This window comes from Aotus nancymaae, unplaced genomic scaffold, assembly GCF_030222135.1.
Source record: "Aotus nancymaae isolate 86718 unplaced genomic scaffold, 86718_ANA_hifiasm-v0.15.2.pri h1tg000029l, whole genome shotgun sequence".
NCBI lineage: Eukaryota > Metazoa > Chordata > Mammalia > Primates > Aotidae > Aotus > Aotus nancymaae.
In genome coordinates, this window is record NW_026988442.1 from 79994536 (window position 1) to 80012676 (window position 18141).

Sequence of the window (18141 nt, forward strand, 5' to 3'; positions counted from 1 at the left end):
AAAATGAAATTAATTATTTATTTTTATTGGCTCCTGGAGATGATAAAGCAACCTCCTGCCAATTCATCTTCCAACCAGCCTCCTCCCTTTTGCACTATGATCCTTTCCCTTGCTTCAAAAGGAGATATGATAAAAGAGTGCAAGCCTGTCAATGGTGCTTGTCCGGGTTCATTCATTCACACCTTCTGGGTAGCAGGATATTGATTATTATGTGGATCCTGAAGGGATTAAATCAGAGCAGGTGAGAAATGCATACCTTCTGTTGGCTCACAAATTTGCATGCAGCACCCTCAGCCAGAGGTTAATTACATTTCTGTATCTTTCTAATCAGAAAGAAAAGTCTTCAAAGGAGAGGGGCACAGGCTTGGAATGATCCTCTTCTAAATTTTGTATGAGTAAAAGCAGTCAGCAAAGCCAGCTTTGTCAAGCTGAGACCTCAGCTGCTGTTAAGCTCTACCTAATCCCTATGTCTGAAGGGTGTGTGGCCCATCAGATGCACTCAAGAAATATTTGCGGAACAAATAAATGAATGCTTGATTGAAATGGCTGTCTTTCTCACTTCACTTCAGACACATTGGATTCTAGTATCCTCCCCGTTTTACTTTTTATGAAACTCTGCACTTACAATTCTGTTTCCATTTATGCATAAGTGCTTGAAAGCTTAAGGAAGCATTTCCCAAAGTATGAGCACAAGCGCTTGCAACTTGCTCCATGGAAAGAAGGTTGTATGTTCACATGAGTTTGGGGGAATTGTGCATGGTAAACTCTATTCTTGGTGATTGAAAATACTTATAGGAATACTAAAGGCTCTTCCTCTTGCAGATAAAAAAATATGGCTGACTTTGAGGAAATCAAAATTTCCTCAACTTTATTAATTCACTTCACTTCATTTTATTCAATAAATATTAATGAAACGTTATAATATGCCAGGAAATGGTCTAGGTACAGAGATTGAACAGTTAGATAAAAATCTCTGCCCTGTGGAATTTACATTCTAGTGGGAAAGACAGTGAGTGCACAGTAAATAAATTAAAATCTGATGTATCAAATCATGATTAGTACAGTGGAGAAACAAAGAGAGAAGGATAGGAAGGCTCTGAGGAGGAATCACCATTTAAGAAAATTTTTGAGACAGGGTCTCACTCTGTCACAAGGTTGGAGGGCAGTGGCGCGATCATGGCTCTCTGCAGCCTCAAACTCCTGGGCTTAAGCAATCCTCCCACTTCAGCCTCCCAAATAGCTGGGACTATGGATAGGTGCCACCATGCACTGCAGGAGTTGCCATTTTAAGTTGAGTGGTTAGTGGTTACCTCCAAGGTGATGTTTGAGAAAAAACCTGAAGGAATTGAGTGAAGGAGCCCTGGGGGAAAAGGCATTCAGGTAGGGCAAGCGACAAGTTCAAAGGCCTTGAGAAAGGGACATTTGTAGAGCGTGTAAGGAAACCAAGATGGCCAGCGCAGCTGATAGATCCAGGATGGGGAGAAAGATAGGAGAAAGGTCAGAGACGTGACAGTGAAGGGGGCCAGGTTGTGTAAATTGTGTTTAACTACAAAAGTGTTTTCCTTTTTCTTCAAGTACAATCTTATAAAGTGCTGACTGAGAAGTGTTGCCCTTGCTCAGAATCCTCTTTGTCCTCCTGCCCAATAAATCACACAATTAAAAAGAAAACAAAGAAAAAAAAAAACATAAGCAAGTACCCGTTTCCTCAACTGTAGAAGGGGAAATATAATATTATCTTCCTTTCAAAGTTATTTGAAGGATGACATAAATTTCATATGATGACACATACGTGGTTACAGCTCCATAAATGTTAGATCTCAGCATTCTCTCTCCTTCTCACTTCATCTCCCTCAAACTCCATTGTTAAGCTGCTGTTCTCTATAAGCACCAAGCGCAGAATCAGAAAATTCATAGCAGAGCAATCACTGAAGGTGGATACATACAAACCAAAACTGTAGTGCACAATATGCAGTAGATTTCACTAATTAAAAATGAGGAGCGAGAAAAGTTCCAATGCCAAAAGAATGAAGAAAAAAGCAGATGAACTAGCAGGGATCAGGGCTGTGAGTCGTGCATGTGGCCCAGTGTTTAAGGACAAGATGCAGGGGAGCCACAGGGCACAGAGAGTGAGGAGGGCTCCTGGCATTTCCAGAGGGACTTCTTGGAATGGTGAAGGTCAAAGGTTTCTGAGGGATTCATGGGAAGAAGATTGGGCATTTTTAACATCCCATGTTGAATACTATTAAATGGCCTGGCTGGAAATATGTGTATGTATAGATTTTGACAACATTAGATTGGCAACCTCAGGTAAAATCAGAGTTTCCGTTTCTTCATCTCATAATGAATACATTATATTAATGTATTCTAATGTATCAGTATATCTAATCAGTATATTCTAATATATCAGATATATTAGATTTAATATATATTAATTTTCATAACTCTCAGATTGACAGAGACAATCTGATAGTTATATCTAACTATCAGATTGTCTCTGTCAATCTGAGAGTTATGAAAATGTATCTCATTGATATTTTAATCTATATTTCCCTAATTAATGTCATTGAGCATCTTGTCATGTTTGTTGGAAATTGGTGTTTAATTCATTGACATTTATTGAGGTTACTTATATGCTGCTCTTATTTCTTTAAGTAATGCTTTCATTTTATTTCACTCTTGCTCTATTGGTGATTATTTTTATTGTTGCCAGTCTTTTGGTATTATGAATAATGTTTCAATGAATAATCTCCCATCAACATCATCATGTTCATGTTTAGGAATATTTGTTAGATGAATTCATAGAAGCAAATAACTGGAGCCAAAGTACATGTATTTATAATAATTTTTAGAAAATATATTTTATTTTATTCTGTAATTGGCAATAGAAGAACACATTATATATTTTTAAAAGGATCAAAGGGTTACATTGTGAAAATTAAGTCTTCAGTCAACTTTTCCTCACCTAGCCGCCAGTAAATATTGCTACCAGCTTGTGAGGAATCCCTCGGAAATATTCCATGCATATATAAGCAACTGTGTACACAGGAGAATTTCTTTCATCTACAAGAATTTGTGTTTTTTTCTGCATTGTAATTTATAGCAAGGCTATATAGCTCTTGCCAGGACACTAAATAAAGCAGAGACACTAGGCTTTAATGTGAATGTTTCTGATAGGAACATAATTCTTTATTATCTTATCATTTAGTATTAGCCATTCACTGTCATCATGATGCATGTCATCAAGAAAGTGATTGTTTCTTTACTTTCAGTATGCCTAATACTTCACTCTGGAGGAAAAGCTTGCTGTCAGTATGAGGTCCTGACCGTTCCTGGCTGCACATTTTTTTAACTTGCTTCAATCTGGATTGGTTGCTTTCTGTATTTGGTACACAGAAGTTATTCTGGGATCCTTTGTTGCCACCATTTTGGGCATTTTATTTGCTTCTTAGTTTCTTTCCTCATTTTCATGAAAACTTCCAGTAGTTTTCAGAGAAAGTGTGTATAGGAGATAAACAACTTGGGATCTTCCTAGTTACAACATATTTTCAATTCTTGATTGATAGTTTAGCTGGATATTAAATTCTACCCTGGAGATTGTTTTTCTTCAGACTTTTGAAAGCATTAATATAGCTTCCAGTATCACTTTTGAGAACTCAGAAGACACTTGTCTTTGTTTCCTTTTATCTTGAAGTGTTTAAAATCTTCTAACGTCTCCAATAAGCTAAATTGTCACAATATTATGCCTTGGCTTATTACTTATTTTGCTCGGCTTTTGTGAGACTTTTCTTTCTTTCTTTCTTTCTTTCTTTCTTTCTTTCTTTCTTTCTTTCTTTCTTTCTTTCTTTCTTTTTTTGAGGCAGAATCTCACTCTATTGCTAAGGCTGGAGTGCAGTGGCATGATCTCAGCTCACTGCAACTTCTGCCTCCTGGGTTCAAGTGATCCTCATGCCTCAGCCTCTGGTGTAGCTAGGATTACAGGTGGGTGCCACCATGCTTAGCTAATTTTTTTCTATTTGCAGCAGAGACAGGTTTTTGCCATGTTGTCCAGGCTGGTCTCAAACTCCTGGCCTCAAGTGATCCATCCACCTCAGCCTCCCAAAGTGCTGGAATTATAGGCATGAGCCACCACACCTGACCTTGTAAGACTTTTCAATATGAAAACTGTCTTTTAATTTTGGGATTTTTCTTGAACTAGTTTATTCATGATTCCTCCTTGTCCATTTTCTTTATCTTGCAGGAATGGTTATAATTTAAATTTGTTTTTCTGTATTGGATCTTCAGTTTTCTCATCTCTTGTTTCTTAGTTTTATGTTTGTACTCTATTTTCTGGAAATTTCTTCAAGTTTATATTTTATCTCTCTATATGGTTCTGATTTCTGCCACTGTGCTTTTAATTTCTAAGAGTTGCTCTAACTTGTATTCTAAATTTTCTTTCTTAGAACATCTGGTTCTTGCTTCATTTGCTTCACGATTAACCATCACATTCTCTTTTATCCTCTTTATAGAAAAAATGGTCTCCAGATTTCTACTTGGTTTGTAAGGGGCCACGATGGAATGACATGGAGTTGAAGATGATATTTAGAGACATGATTGCTTTTTTATTTGATTCTTCCTCATTTTAAGTGCCCCGCTTTACTGCTAACTTCATAAATATCTGGTGCTGTCAGTTCCTGGGACTTTTGAGGATTATCTTGTATAAATTAGGTTGATTCTTTACTTTCTCCACTATAGACTCAGTACTTTGTTGTCTTTCATTAATTTTCTTTCCAGATTCCAAAATACTTTTGCTTTTGCTACTTTTTCTATTTTCATTCTCTTTGTGGTTACATATCTTTTTATCCTTTTGTTTTAAATTTAGAGATGTTTGAAGAAGGCATTCTGACTGAATATTTCTCTTCCCTAAATTCTTATGTTGAAGTTCTAACCTCCAATGTGACAGTGTTTGGAGGTGGGAGCATAGGGAGGTAATTAGGTTTGGATGAGGTCATTAGGATGAGGTCCCAATGATGGAATTATAATGTCCTTATAAAAAGAGGAAGAAAAATCAGGACTCACTGTCTTCATATAAGCATACAGTGCAAAGACAGTTATCTATAAGCCAGGAGGAGGTCCTCAGTAGCAGCTAAATTTCTAGCACCTTGATCTTGGATTTCCCAGTCTTGGAGTCTTTCCAGAACTGTGATAAATGAATAGCTGTTGTTTAAGCTACCAGTCTATGAGATTTTTTTATAGCACCCTGAACTGACTAATACAAAGGATATAAGATTAGATTTGTATTTTTAATCCACCATCTTAACCTGGAACCTCCTTGACATGTTGGTTTTTGGGAGGAGAACAGGAATTAAGGAATGTCCAGAGCATAAGATACTGCTGAAAGGAGAACACTAAAATATGGTTAGGGTAGGTGTGCCTAGGGAGTTGAGGGGAAGCATGAAGACCCTTGTTATCTTTCAGGGATGAGAAAGAGCAATGGACTCATTGAGGGTAAGCATCACCTGCTTCAGCCTTTTCCTTATTAGCATTCCTGAGCCAAGGCATGGCTTACAACATTCAGAAAAGTGAGGGATACAGGATGTTTCCTGCTGTGAAGATGCATCAAAGAAGACTCCATTGCCAGTTTTAAGAGGCAGTGGCTAAATTTAAAATGGGATGTATTCTGTGTAGGCCTGTACTGGTAATGAATGGCTCAGGATGTAATCAGACAGTTCCTTGTGGCATATTTTTAAGCACTGTATTTGCAGATGACCTTTTACAGAGGTAAATTGCATATAAGGGGGCTGTAAGTGCCACATTTAATAATGCTTCAGGGACATTAGAAAGAAAGTAACAGTTATTACTCGGTGATAGCCTGTCATTATTAACTTATAGTCAGGTTACTGAACAGTGACCAACACTCAGCAACAGATGTCTGCTTTTTCAGCTTTAAGAACTGATCACAACTAGCCAAGGCATATGCAAGATGTTAAGGGATAAAAGTAGGAAAAATAAGCTAGGAAAAAGAAAAATGCCTGGACTAGGAAAACCTAGATGATTCACCTTAAAAACATATATTGATAAATGTTTCAATTTTACAAAGACATAACAATCTTTGAACTGGACTGAGGTGTAGGGAGTCCTACGTCTGTACCTAAGTTGGTTCATTTCCAGTTTTCTCCGTTATGTACACTGAGGGTCATTTTTCTGGAGATTTCCTGTTTAGCTCATTTCACATACAGTAACTAAATTAAAGCATCACTGTTATTCTTACTAGTAAAAAACCTTAAGGTGGCTCTTTTTTCTACTACCTAGAAAATAAAGTGAAAATTCTTTTATCTGGTCATCAAGACTCCATAGTGTGAACTTTGCAAGGCGACACCCCTGACTCCCCACTCCTTACTTCTAGGAGTTTCCATTTAGAGCAGATTGCTGTCCTTTTTGTCTTTTAATGTAGTATGTTCATTCCCAATTTCCTGTTTTTGTTGTGATATTCTGACCTTCCTTCTGAATTATTCTATCCAAGGGATTAACAAACTTCTGTGAAGTGTCAGATAATAAGCATTTTCAGTTTTGTGGGCCACATGGTCTCTGTTGCAACTACTTGATTCAATTCTACTGTTGTTGCATGAAAGCAGCATAGATAAAATGCAAAGGGGTGGGTCCAGATTCGATTTTTGGTTCTTATGTTTTACTGACACCCGCTTTAGCCTCCTGAATCCTGCTGTTCTAGCCATGAAAATCCCAAACTCCATGAACTCCATGAGACCATCCCAACACATCCTCTTGTCAGGTCCCTGAATGTGCCAAGACTTCCATATCATTGCCTTAAGAGTTGCTGCTCAGTCTCAGCCTGGCTAGTGTGCTTCCCTGGCTTTCTTTTAAGGGTTTTTTTTTTTCTTTTTCTCACTTTCCTGGTCTTATGTGAGAAGCTGAACTAGGGCTGGAACTAAGGGTTCCTTTGTTTGTTTATCTCTTGTTGTCTTTCCTATAGTATTTTCTTTATCCAATCATGATGCTTTAATATGTCACACTAGTTCAAATCAAAGGCAGTTTGAGAGCTTGGGTCACTACTGTCCCAAGTCCATTAGTATTAGTCCTCAGTTCAGCATTCTTTCCTCACTTACATCAAACCCAGAGAGACACAGAAATAGAATCTCCTAGGGGTTGCCAAGGATTGGCCCAGAGATCAAGTCAGAGATGGAGGTTGGGAAAAACTTAGGTACAAATTTCTCTCTTCCTTTCATTTTCTTTTAATTAAACACCACCACTAACAAAACAAATATGAAATACACAAGAAAATCCTCACTAATCTATTTTTGATAGAATGCTTTTCTTCTATGCTTTCTCCTGTCACCTGAGAGAGAATGATTGAATTAATGAATCAGTATAGACCAATAGTAATCATGGATGTGTTTAGTCAGACCTGAGTTCTTTGTAATTCTGGGTTTCTAATAAAATATTTAGGCTTATTTTCCCAGTCTGGATTCTCATATTTTTAAGTGACATCTTGAGTATTTGGACTCAGGTAGCAACAAATGTTAAGTTTGCTAGGTGAGACTCAGTGTGAGTAGTCACGGCTTGGAAAATCTTACGGTTCCATCTTCCCTTTTAGCAAGCTCTCCAGATAGTCTATGAGAACTTCCAGGAAATAAATTTCAATAGAGACATCCACACCCAAGAGATTTAAAAACATGAAGTATAAACATATGAGAGTCAACATGATTTATTCTTCATTTCAGCTATTAGATAAAATGTGAATATGATATTAGCAAATTAAATTAGATTGATATCTCATCTGGTTAGTAACATAATATTAATAGCTCAGTTAAGACCATTAATTATTTTTATACCCCATATAACTAGTTCTTGTTTATAAGATGGCCTCTAAGGGAAGGAAGTGCAGAGCCATCCATTAGCAACAGGCAGAGAGTCTGTGACTTTTTAAGCACCCACTGGTGTCTATGAGCCACATTAACACTTGATTAGGAGTTCAGGTCATCATTAAAGTCACAAAGACCAGGGTGTGCTCTACAAGAAGGACAGCTGTTATCATAATAGAACAAGGCATAGCAATCCCTCATCTGATGTCCTCCTGGGTGTTTTCTATCACAACTCCCAACCTGCTGCCTCAATTCTTATCGTATCGTTACTTAGAAAAATGATTGTAGTGTAACTTGAGGTGAAGCCTTTTGAATTTTCATTAAAAGAAAAAATTATTATAAAAGAAAAAAAGTTTCATATTCAGTGATACCTCTCTCACTTTTTCTTTAAAAGGACATGAATAATTTGGGGAAAATGAACTCATTGTGTCATACTGGGATTTCAGTATTAAATTATATTATTTTGAAATATATGGAACTGCCATTTAGACAGTCACAAATAGTTGAATATTAGCATTTCATATGATTCAACTTAATAAGAGCTGTTACTCATTGACCATTGTGTCAGAAAATCCATGAAAAAAATCCATATTTTCTTATTAATCTTCATAATGATCACTAGTAGTGATAGTATATTTCCATCAGTTCCCATCCTCCTACCTTTGCCAAAACCACCTCACGTGGACCTTCTTAGGCAAATGAAGTTTCAAGATCATTCCTCCATCCCATTTTCCACCCTGCACTTCCTACCCTATCCTGCACTTACAATTACCTCTCCTATGCTCTCTTTTATAGAAACATTTATGATGGTACTGCGTAAGACATTGTTAACAAGGCCTAAGGCATTGTTGTCACCACACACACTTAACAGATTGGGAAATGGAGGCTCAGGGAATCAGGAAGGAAGAGAATTGGAGCATAAATGAGGCAGGATTTGAATCCAGGCCACCTTGGTTCAAAATTCTGAGCTTCTTCAATAATTACCGTAGTATCTCTATGCTTGATGACTCGATCACCTGAAGTAAAGCACTGTGGAGGTGACCTAACACATTTGGGCCAAATCGCTAGAATTAACCTTCTTCATATAGTCAAGTCAGATCAATAGAGATGTTACTTTGTCCTTGTCCTCATGTAATGTCAAAGATCGATGAAACCTTAGAAATGACCTGATGTTTCAGTGTCTCTTAGGGGAATTTGCTACAAGTGAAATATTCCAGGCCCTTTCCCCAAAGGTTGTGAATCTAAGTCGGGGATGAGTCCACACAGATTTACTTCTCTGTAACCACCTCAGGTGAGCCCAGTGAGAAACTCTAGGAATATCTTGGATAAATATTAACCTAGTCCAAGTGCCTTTTTATTTTAATTTAATTTAATTTTAAAATCTTTTTCACTTAATTTTTTTTCTTCAGGTCAGATGGGTAATGTGCAGGTTTGAGGGTGGCACATCTGACACACATGCATGAACACCCAATTATCATGCCCACGAACCACAGAAGATCTATTGCCTTATTTTATAGATGAAGAAAGTCACTTGAGATGTGAAGCTACTTAACTTACTGATTTGCTGGTAGCATTGGTAGTAGGGCTAAATCTGGGCCTCTGAACTCATAATCAAGTGGACTGATTGCTAAACTTTAGCCCCAGACCCCAGAAATGGAGATGTACAGTAAGCATTATTAAAGGTTAAATAAATAACATGAGTCACACATGCAGTATTTATCAACAAGCACGGGAATGACCTTTTGATTGAAAGTGGATCGACCGGGCGTGGTGGCTCAAGCCTGTAATCCCAGCACTTTGGGAGGCCGAGGCAGGTGGATCATGAGGTCAAGAGATCAAGACCATCCTGGCCAACATAGTGAAACCCCGTCTCTACTAAAAGTACAAAACAAATTAGCTGGGTGTGGTGGTGTGTGCCTGTAGTTCCAGCTACTCAGGAGGCTGAGGCAGGAGAATCGCTTGGACCTGGGAGGCAGAGGTTACAGTGAGCCGAGATTGTGCCACTGCACTCCAGCCTGGCACCTGGTGACAGAGTGAGACTCTGTGTCAAAAAAAAAAAGTGAATCTGTTATTAGGCCTCCACTTGCCAGCTAGCCTAGCTCAGCTGGGGATACCAGAAGTCAGTTCAGGCCTAAAAGTAATCAAATTGAAGATTGGATGAAACTTCTAATGAAATCTTCAAACAGAACCTTCCCCAGAAGTCACCATTTCCAGACTAGTGTGGATTGGAAATACCAACATCAGCTTTTTAGAGTAAACATGCAAACAATGTCCTCTGCAGAAATGGACCTAAAACAAGCCTGGTCTTTGGACCTCCTAAGGGATTCTATGTATTTGGACAAGGTCTTGGATTTATCCAATCAAATGCTTACTCGAGTGGTTTCGTATCAGTTTCTTATATGTGGTGAAGAGGCAGACTGAACAAGAATCTCCAGATCAGAGATACGGGGAGGGGACAGGAGATTATAATAAATTCCCTCCCAATACACACTAGTACCATGTGGATGGCAGGAGTGAGCTCCTTGCACTTGGTGAAATGGTCACACAGTGTGTGATACAGTACCTGCACTTCCATGCAAGACTGTCGACCTGGGGAGCCTTTACTTCCATCTGGGAGGATGCTATGTTTCCTCTGTCAATAACTATTTCTATAAATTTAAAATATCAGTTCAGATATAACTTTTGCATCTTTTATCAGTGGCTGTTGGTGTCTTTCCACCAATCATGTCCCACAGCCCTGTTGTGATAACCATGTACCCACAGTCCTCAGTTCACATAAGCACATACAACAAATAGTAACGAAATTGGTGGTTTGGACCTGTCACTTCTATTTCTGCAAATCTCTAGAAATCCAAGGAAAGGTCCTAAGGTGCCTGCTGGTGCCCCACAGAATTCTCTTCTGAAGCCAGTTCTTCAGCCTCCACATCTGTTTAGTCTTTGTTTCCTCGTCCTCTGTCCTCTCGATGTTGTTAGTTTATTTGACAAGCATCTATTATTTAGGCATCTCTAAGTCTCCATTCCATCTGGAAAGCCGTCTGTGCTTTTGTGTAGACCTGCATGACCCCTGTCCACTGCCCACAGTCAAGGGCGAGGGGCAACTCAGCAGGCGCGTTTCTGCTCTTACCTGCTGCCTCCCTTCCTTGCCTGTTGGTTGATTGTGCTCAGTGCCCAGCGAGGTAGGGCTCCAGCATGCCCTGATGCCTGCGATTCTCTCTCAACCAAGACTTCAGCACAGCACAAGGAGTTTTGTCTGCAATTCTCTCTCAGCCAAGACTTCAGTGCAGCACAAGGAGTTTTGTTGTTGTTGTTGTTGTTTTTGAGATGGAATTTCGCTCTTGTTGCCCAGGCTAGAGTGCAATGGCATGATCTCAGCTTATTGCACCCTCTGCCTCCTGGGTTCAAGTGATTTTCCTGTCTCAGCCTCCTGAGTTTCTGGGATTACAGGTGCCTGCCACCATGCCTAGCTAATTTTTTGTATTTTTAGTAGAGACAGGGTTTCACATGTTGGCCAGGATGGTTTCGAATTCCTGACCTCAGGTGATCTACCCGCTTTGGCCTCCCAAAGTGCTGGGATTACAGGCTTGAGCCACCACTCTTGGCCAGCATGAGGAGTTTTGAGTTGCATTTACAACCAGAAAGAACTAATACAGCTGTTCACAGAATCAACTGTAACATGATTTTATCTAAAAATCTGCCCTTTTCACTTCCAATATGTTTGATTTTTAGGCAAATCAGTTATTTCTTAGGAAACCAAAAACTAAATTCTCATAGGATTTCAGAAATGACTCTGATTTCAAAGTGAAAACTGCTTGAAAGCCTGAACTAACCACTTAACATGAACTACATCCCAAACCTCTAATTCAGAAATATCATGTTATCTACTTTGTAAAAATCTTTCTGTGGTACTTAGCACTTGGGTCACTTGTGACCACCAATATGGAAAAATGAAACATTATTTTTGTGTGATTATCTTCTTTTCCTCATCCTTGCTTTTAAACACTCTATTTCTCTTTGATGCCCTGTGTTTATTTTAGAGCAGTCTCCAAGTCTTTTAAGGTTTTCTAATCCTGCCCCTGCCCTCCTTATGTGACTATCTAAAAAATAAAAAAAAAAAACCGCCCACCTAATTTACATTAAAGTGTATTTCAGACAAACGACTTACCCACATGTCAAAGAATTATTATGGAATAAAATATATAAACATAAACAGATCTGATAGTCTTGGATGGAATATAAGGAATTATTTTGGTTTTATGTGGCCTGAAATGAGCACTAATGATCATTTTTCTTTTTTTTTTTTTGAGACGGAGTTTCGCTCTTGTTACCCAGGCTGGAGTGCAATGGCGCGATCTCGGCTCACCGCAACCTCCGCCTCCTGGGTTCAGGCAATTCTCCTGCCTCAGCCTCCTGAGTAGCTGGGATTACAGGCACGCGCCACCATGCCCAGCTAATTTTTGTATTTTTAGTAGAGACGGGGTTTCACCATGTTGACCAGGATGGTCTCTATCTCTTGACCTCGTGATCCACCCACCTCGGCCTCCCAAAGTGCTGGGATTACAGGCGCGAGCCACCGCGCCCGGCCATGATCATTTTTCTAATATTGGATGACAACATGATTACTTGGTTTTGTTGTATGCATCATAAACAGACCCTTTAAAAAGCAAAACTGTGCACTGACAAAGTGAATTAGACAGTTTCTAAGTATGAAAATAAAGAAACATTTATATAGCTGAATCCCAACCAAAGAGCCTATTTCTGAGAGAAGGGTAAAAATTTTTGAGAACAGAATTCTTTGAAAAACATAATCGTGCTAGGAAGGAAAGATGCCAGATTCTCTTGAATTTTTGAACTCAGATATAAACTGACTGATCTAAATATAGGGAAAGTTACTTTGTAAATTAAAAATGCATTAGGACCTTTTACCCCTACTCCCATGGGAATGTCTTGTCTGGGAGAGATGTGCATAGGGTCATATTTTATTTGGTTTGAAAGGAACGTGAAGATTGAAGGGCATATTTGGTCCTGCTTTGATTACTGTAATGCCAACACACTTTTATTTGATGCAAGCCTGGTGACTCCTGGTGAGAAGAGAATTATGCTTGTGGAATGAGAGATTTTCTGGATGCAGAAAAAAACACATGACAACTTCAGCTTTTCTGCCACATTCTGAATTAAATGTAAAATTACATGTTTGTCTTTTCTCTAATGCTGCCTCAATTCAGGGTGATTTAGATACAGTTTAGAGAGGACCCTTCAAATGCCAATGAACTTCTAGAATGCATTACATCTTAATTTAGGTTAACGCTAGCAGACATGGAGAAAAATTAGTTGGGTTTACAAAATAGCCAAAGTGGGTTACTGGGATCCTGCGGGGGCAACCGAAAGCCCTGGCTTTGCTTTCATCTTAGTTTACGCAACACATTCCCGTTTCATGGATCTATAAATGCCACTTGATTTTTTCAAATGATAAATTAGAGGTTCCCAAGAGGAAACGAAAATAAAAAAAATTCAAGCTATTCCCCTATCTCAGCCTCCCGAGTATCTGGGACTAGAGGTGTGCACCACCACCCCTGGCTAAATTTGTAGAGACAGTGTTTCACCATGTTGGCCAGGCTGGTCTTGAACTCCTGACCTCAGGTGATCCACTCGCCTCAGCCTCCCAAGCTGCTGGGATTACAGTCATGAGCCATGCACCTGGCCTGAAAATAAAACGATTTTGAAGCTTCTCATGGAGAAAGAATTTTAAAAGTTCAAGGCCAGAAGGGGAAAAAAGGATAACTACATTGATTAGGCGCCTAGCATAGATGAGAAAGCAAGCTATGTTCTCAGAACCAATTCTTGATTAATTCTTACACCACCCTCCCAGCTTCATGTTGTTATCCTCCTTTGGCCAACGAACCTGAAGGTCAGAGTGGACTTCCCAGAGTTGTAGAGCCATTAAGCATTCCAGAAGACCCTTCATTTTTTACTATCTCTGTGTGATGGGGCACAGAATTAAGTGAAACTTTCAGCACAATGTCAAGTGTTACCACCAGGAATGCCAAAAGCCTTGGTTTCCTCTAAAACAAATGCACTGACTTTTCATGGCCAAAAGGATCTTGTATTCGGGGCTGAGGGATGAGTTCTCAGTATCCATGTGATCCCAAGCACACCGTTTTCTGGGTGGCCCACTCAACAGGACAGAGCCTCCAGTGAAGTTTCTCTCCTTTAATTAAGTTCATTAGTTTTTTTCTGGGACTCTGGTTCTACCCTGTGGACTATTTATGGGGTCCTGGTTCCTGTCTAGCTCTTTCCCCTATCCTATCCTATAGGAACCCTAGGGCCTTTGTTTTGCTAATTCCCAACCACCCCACATTTCCACTGAAGAGCTCAAAATATCTTGAGCCCTTGTCTGACAACCTCCAATGTCTGAATGTCTTCCCCCACAAAATCTTTGTCATTTAGTCCACTATGCCTGAAACCTCTTAATTCCTTTCAGAAAGTAAGACCATGCATGTTTGAACACTCTGACCTTTAGAAATTACATCTTCATGTCAAACCCAAATCCTTCTTCTTATGGCTATTACCAGTGGTCCTGGTTCTTAGATTAAGTACCTTTTTTTTTTCTGAAGGCTCACAGCAAGTAGGTGACCAAGTTAAGCACCATTTCTTACAGCAAATGAAAAATATCTGAAATTGATTCAAGTTCCTAGGCTGAAGATGATATTCATTCATTCATTTATTCAAAATGTACTTTTTTGAGTGATTAACAGTGCCCACTGTCCATATCAGTGGGCAAAAGTCATGAGAAGTAAGTTTGATCTCTATTCCCTAGTACAAAAAAACTTTAAATCTTTAAAGAAGACAGTTATTTTTTGACCACTGAGTCATCTCCAGGCTTACAGGCTTCATGTATCTAGTTCTTTCTGTCCATGATATGACCTCCTCTTTTAGAGGAAGTCTCATTAGAATATAAGTACTAAAAGGCCATGGACTACATTGTGTTCATCATTACATCCTCTGTGTCTAGCAAATTGTAACACTTAATAAGTAGCTTTAAAAATAATATGAATACATCATGATTATTTCTGGAACTCTTCTAATCTGAGCTGAAATTTGAACTGAGTCTCTTTTAGCTAGAATATACAAACTTCCTGAATAAAATGAAATCAGTGAAATAGAAATAATTTTACACAGAAAGGAAAAAGATTGATCATAAGGTGGTGTTTTAAGGAAACAACAACAAAATTAGAACATAAATGGTCGAATCAGGTCAAAAGTAGTCATTACAAAAATAAGTAAGCTTACAACTGTGGGCAAATCAGAGATCCTGGAAAACAGATGTATTAGGCTGATTTTGCATCGCTATACAGAAATATCTAAGACTGGGTAATTTATAAGAAAAGAGGTTTAATTGGCTCACAGTTTTTGCAGGCTTTATGAGAAGCATGATGCTGGCATCTGCTCAGCCTCTAGGGAGGCCTCAGGAATCTTACAATCATGGTGGAAGGTGAAGGGCAGACAGGCACATCATGTGGTGAAAGCAGGAGCAAGAGAGAGAAGTGGAGGCATGCCACACACTTTTACATAACCAGTGAGTTCCTGGGAACTCACTATCGTGAGGACAGCACCAAGGGGTTAGTGCTAGACCATTCATGAGAAATTTACTTCCATGATCCAGTCACCTCCCACTGGGACCCACCTTCAGTACTGGGGATTACAATTCAACATGAGATTTGGGTGGGGAAAAATACACAAACTATATTAATAGCTAAAGGGGTTCAGGATACGATGAGCTTTAGGTTTATTCATTCAAATGAACAATTTCCCAGAAAATGATTTGATTATTATTAGCAGCATGGCTTGACGCTCTCACCAGTAGAACCCACCATTTTTCTATGGATAGTTTTCATATGCATATTTAGGTTTTACCTTTAAACTTCTAGTATTTTGTGCCAGTGCCAGTTAGTTGTCGATTTACTATTGCACTATCCTCTGGCATCTCTTAAACTATTGTTTCTTATTTTTGTGATATTTTACTTTTCTTGCATGTATTATTTGTTTCTTTAACCAGAGTAAAGTAATTTTTTGTAAGAAGTGCAGTGTCTTTCACTGCTTTATGTATCTCACGAAGTCTGTAAGAATGCTTATTCATTAGTCAGACCGGGCGAACATGCTGTGACAAATAGATCCATCTATTTGTAATGGCTGAAATGCAACAGAAATCTACATCTTACTCACTTAACCAAGGCTGGCATTCTTGTTCCTGTTCACAAACAGCTTTTCTCCACATGTAGACTCAGAGCCAGCTCCTCTCAATGTGTGGTTGGTCCTATCTTAGGATTTTGTTGTTTTCTACATTGAGCTTGGAGAAGCTTAAAGAGCCTGAAGAGCCAAGTGATCCTATTCTTAAAACTTGGCTTGCAAATGCAAACATCATTTCCAGTCAGTGTTATTGGAGAGATGAGTCATATGGCCACACTAGAGGCATAGGAGACTGGGGATGTGATGGAGTCCTATCCTGGGCAAACACTTCCCAGGCACATATTTATACTCTAAAATACAAAAATGGATTTTGATGGACAGCTAGCTATGTCTGCTAAGCACAAAATTGGATTTAACAAATATTTGCTGATCTATTTATATCAGTAATACAGATCAAATTGCTTTTATTTCTCCTGGAACAGTGCTTTTCAATATCTCAGAAATTTTAGAAAAATCTGTGATGGTGTGAAGTAGATTATGCATTTCTTCAACAATGATTTGAAAGATTGCTGATGTTTATCTAGGGAGATGTGAAGCAATTTAATATTATTAATTGCTAACAAATGGATAAGATTTACAAGAATTGTCAAAGCTTAAAGCTCCAAATAATCATTTCTCACACAAGAAAATTTATTATGCCATTATGCTTATTTCTATCAGGGTTCCTATAGTGCAATCACTGTTTGCTATTAAATTTTTATTGCACATTTAATTTATCTTTCCCTCTAGTGGGGAAACGTATTAGAGAATTCATTTGGCACTAGTATCATCTCCCCTTCTTTTTTTTTTCTCACCAGTTCTGCACCCCCTGAAATAGGAATATATTTGTGTCTTGGTATTAATTATACAGGAGCTGAAGAGAACAATGCTTACTGCTGCCTGAAGGGAATTACCTCACCAGAATTAGCTTTATGAAGATCCAAGTGGACTTCCATTATAAATATCCACTTTTGGTGGTTTATAAAGAATTCTGGGAAAAATCCATTTATAAGCTAAAGCTTGCTTTTCATCGATTAAAACAAAAAGCAATTTTGGTTTTCAAATATTAAAGGCAGACTGCTTGTTAAAAGTTGGGGTCAGAGGGCTATTTAGTTTATAAAGTGCTGTATTGAAAATGATGTTTTATGTTTCTGAAGGTATACCTTTTATGCACAAAGCTTAATAAACTTGTTTCCCATCCCACTCCCTGCCCCAAGAGTTGAATCAGGAGGAAAACAATGATATAGGATCTGAAAACACCTTTGTTGTCACCAAGGCCTTTCTCTTAACAGGGCCAGATTCAATGCTCATCCCTGATACAGTGGAAGCCTTCTCTTGATTTTCAGAAAGATTTCTAGCTCTTGGGCCTAATTCACTCAGACAGAAGTCAGATTGTGTTATTGATTAATCTGAAGCTTTAGTCTCTCACAGGATTTAATAACACACCATAACCGTTTTCTTCACACTGAACAACCAAAGTTTTGTTTGTATTTTGGGTAAGAGGCTGAACTTGACAAAATGTCAATGATCCCATTTCTAGTGCCTTAGTCAGGCTGTATTTTTTTTCCTTTGACTCTGCAGTGAGGCCTGAATGTCTGGTCTGCTGAACTCAGGAGGGAATGCATAGAAGTCTTGCCTTTCCCAGGAAGAATCTGTGAATCCTTCAAAGAATGGTCATTACAACTTCAATACACCCTTATTGTCTAGCCCTCTAAGGGCGCTTTCCCCCTGAATCCCACCCAGTGTATTTAATCTACATATTAGCCAATGACTATGTTTGTCTGTTTCCTTATAGACATTGACATTAATGCCCTGAAAGACTATGAAATTCATGCTCCAGAAGAAGTAGGAATTAGCGCTGACGTTTACAGTGTTTCCATAATGGACAGCTGATCAATCAGGGCTTTATGTGTTGCTGAGTAATTCTTTCATCTTTCTGTTGCTACATGGATGTAGCAGCCAGTAGAAGAAGAGCGAGAACCCCCATCAAAATTGAGCTGACTACCTCACTCACCTTCTGACGTCACTGTCCCGGAACCTCATGCATTATGCTTAGCCTTGG

At 38.8% G+C, this 18141-nt stretch overlaps 1 pseudogene; it reads right to left on the reverse strand.

Annotated features, from left to right (window-relative positions):
* Positions 1-9264: 9264 nt before the first annotated feature.
* LOC135277148 (small nucleolar RNA U13) lies at positions 9265-9354 on the reverse strand (annotated as a pseudogene).
* Between the last annotated feature and the right edge of the window lie 8787 nt (positions 9355-18141).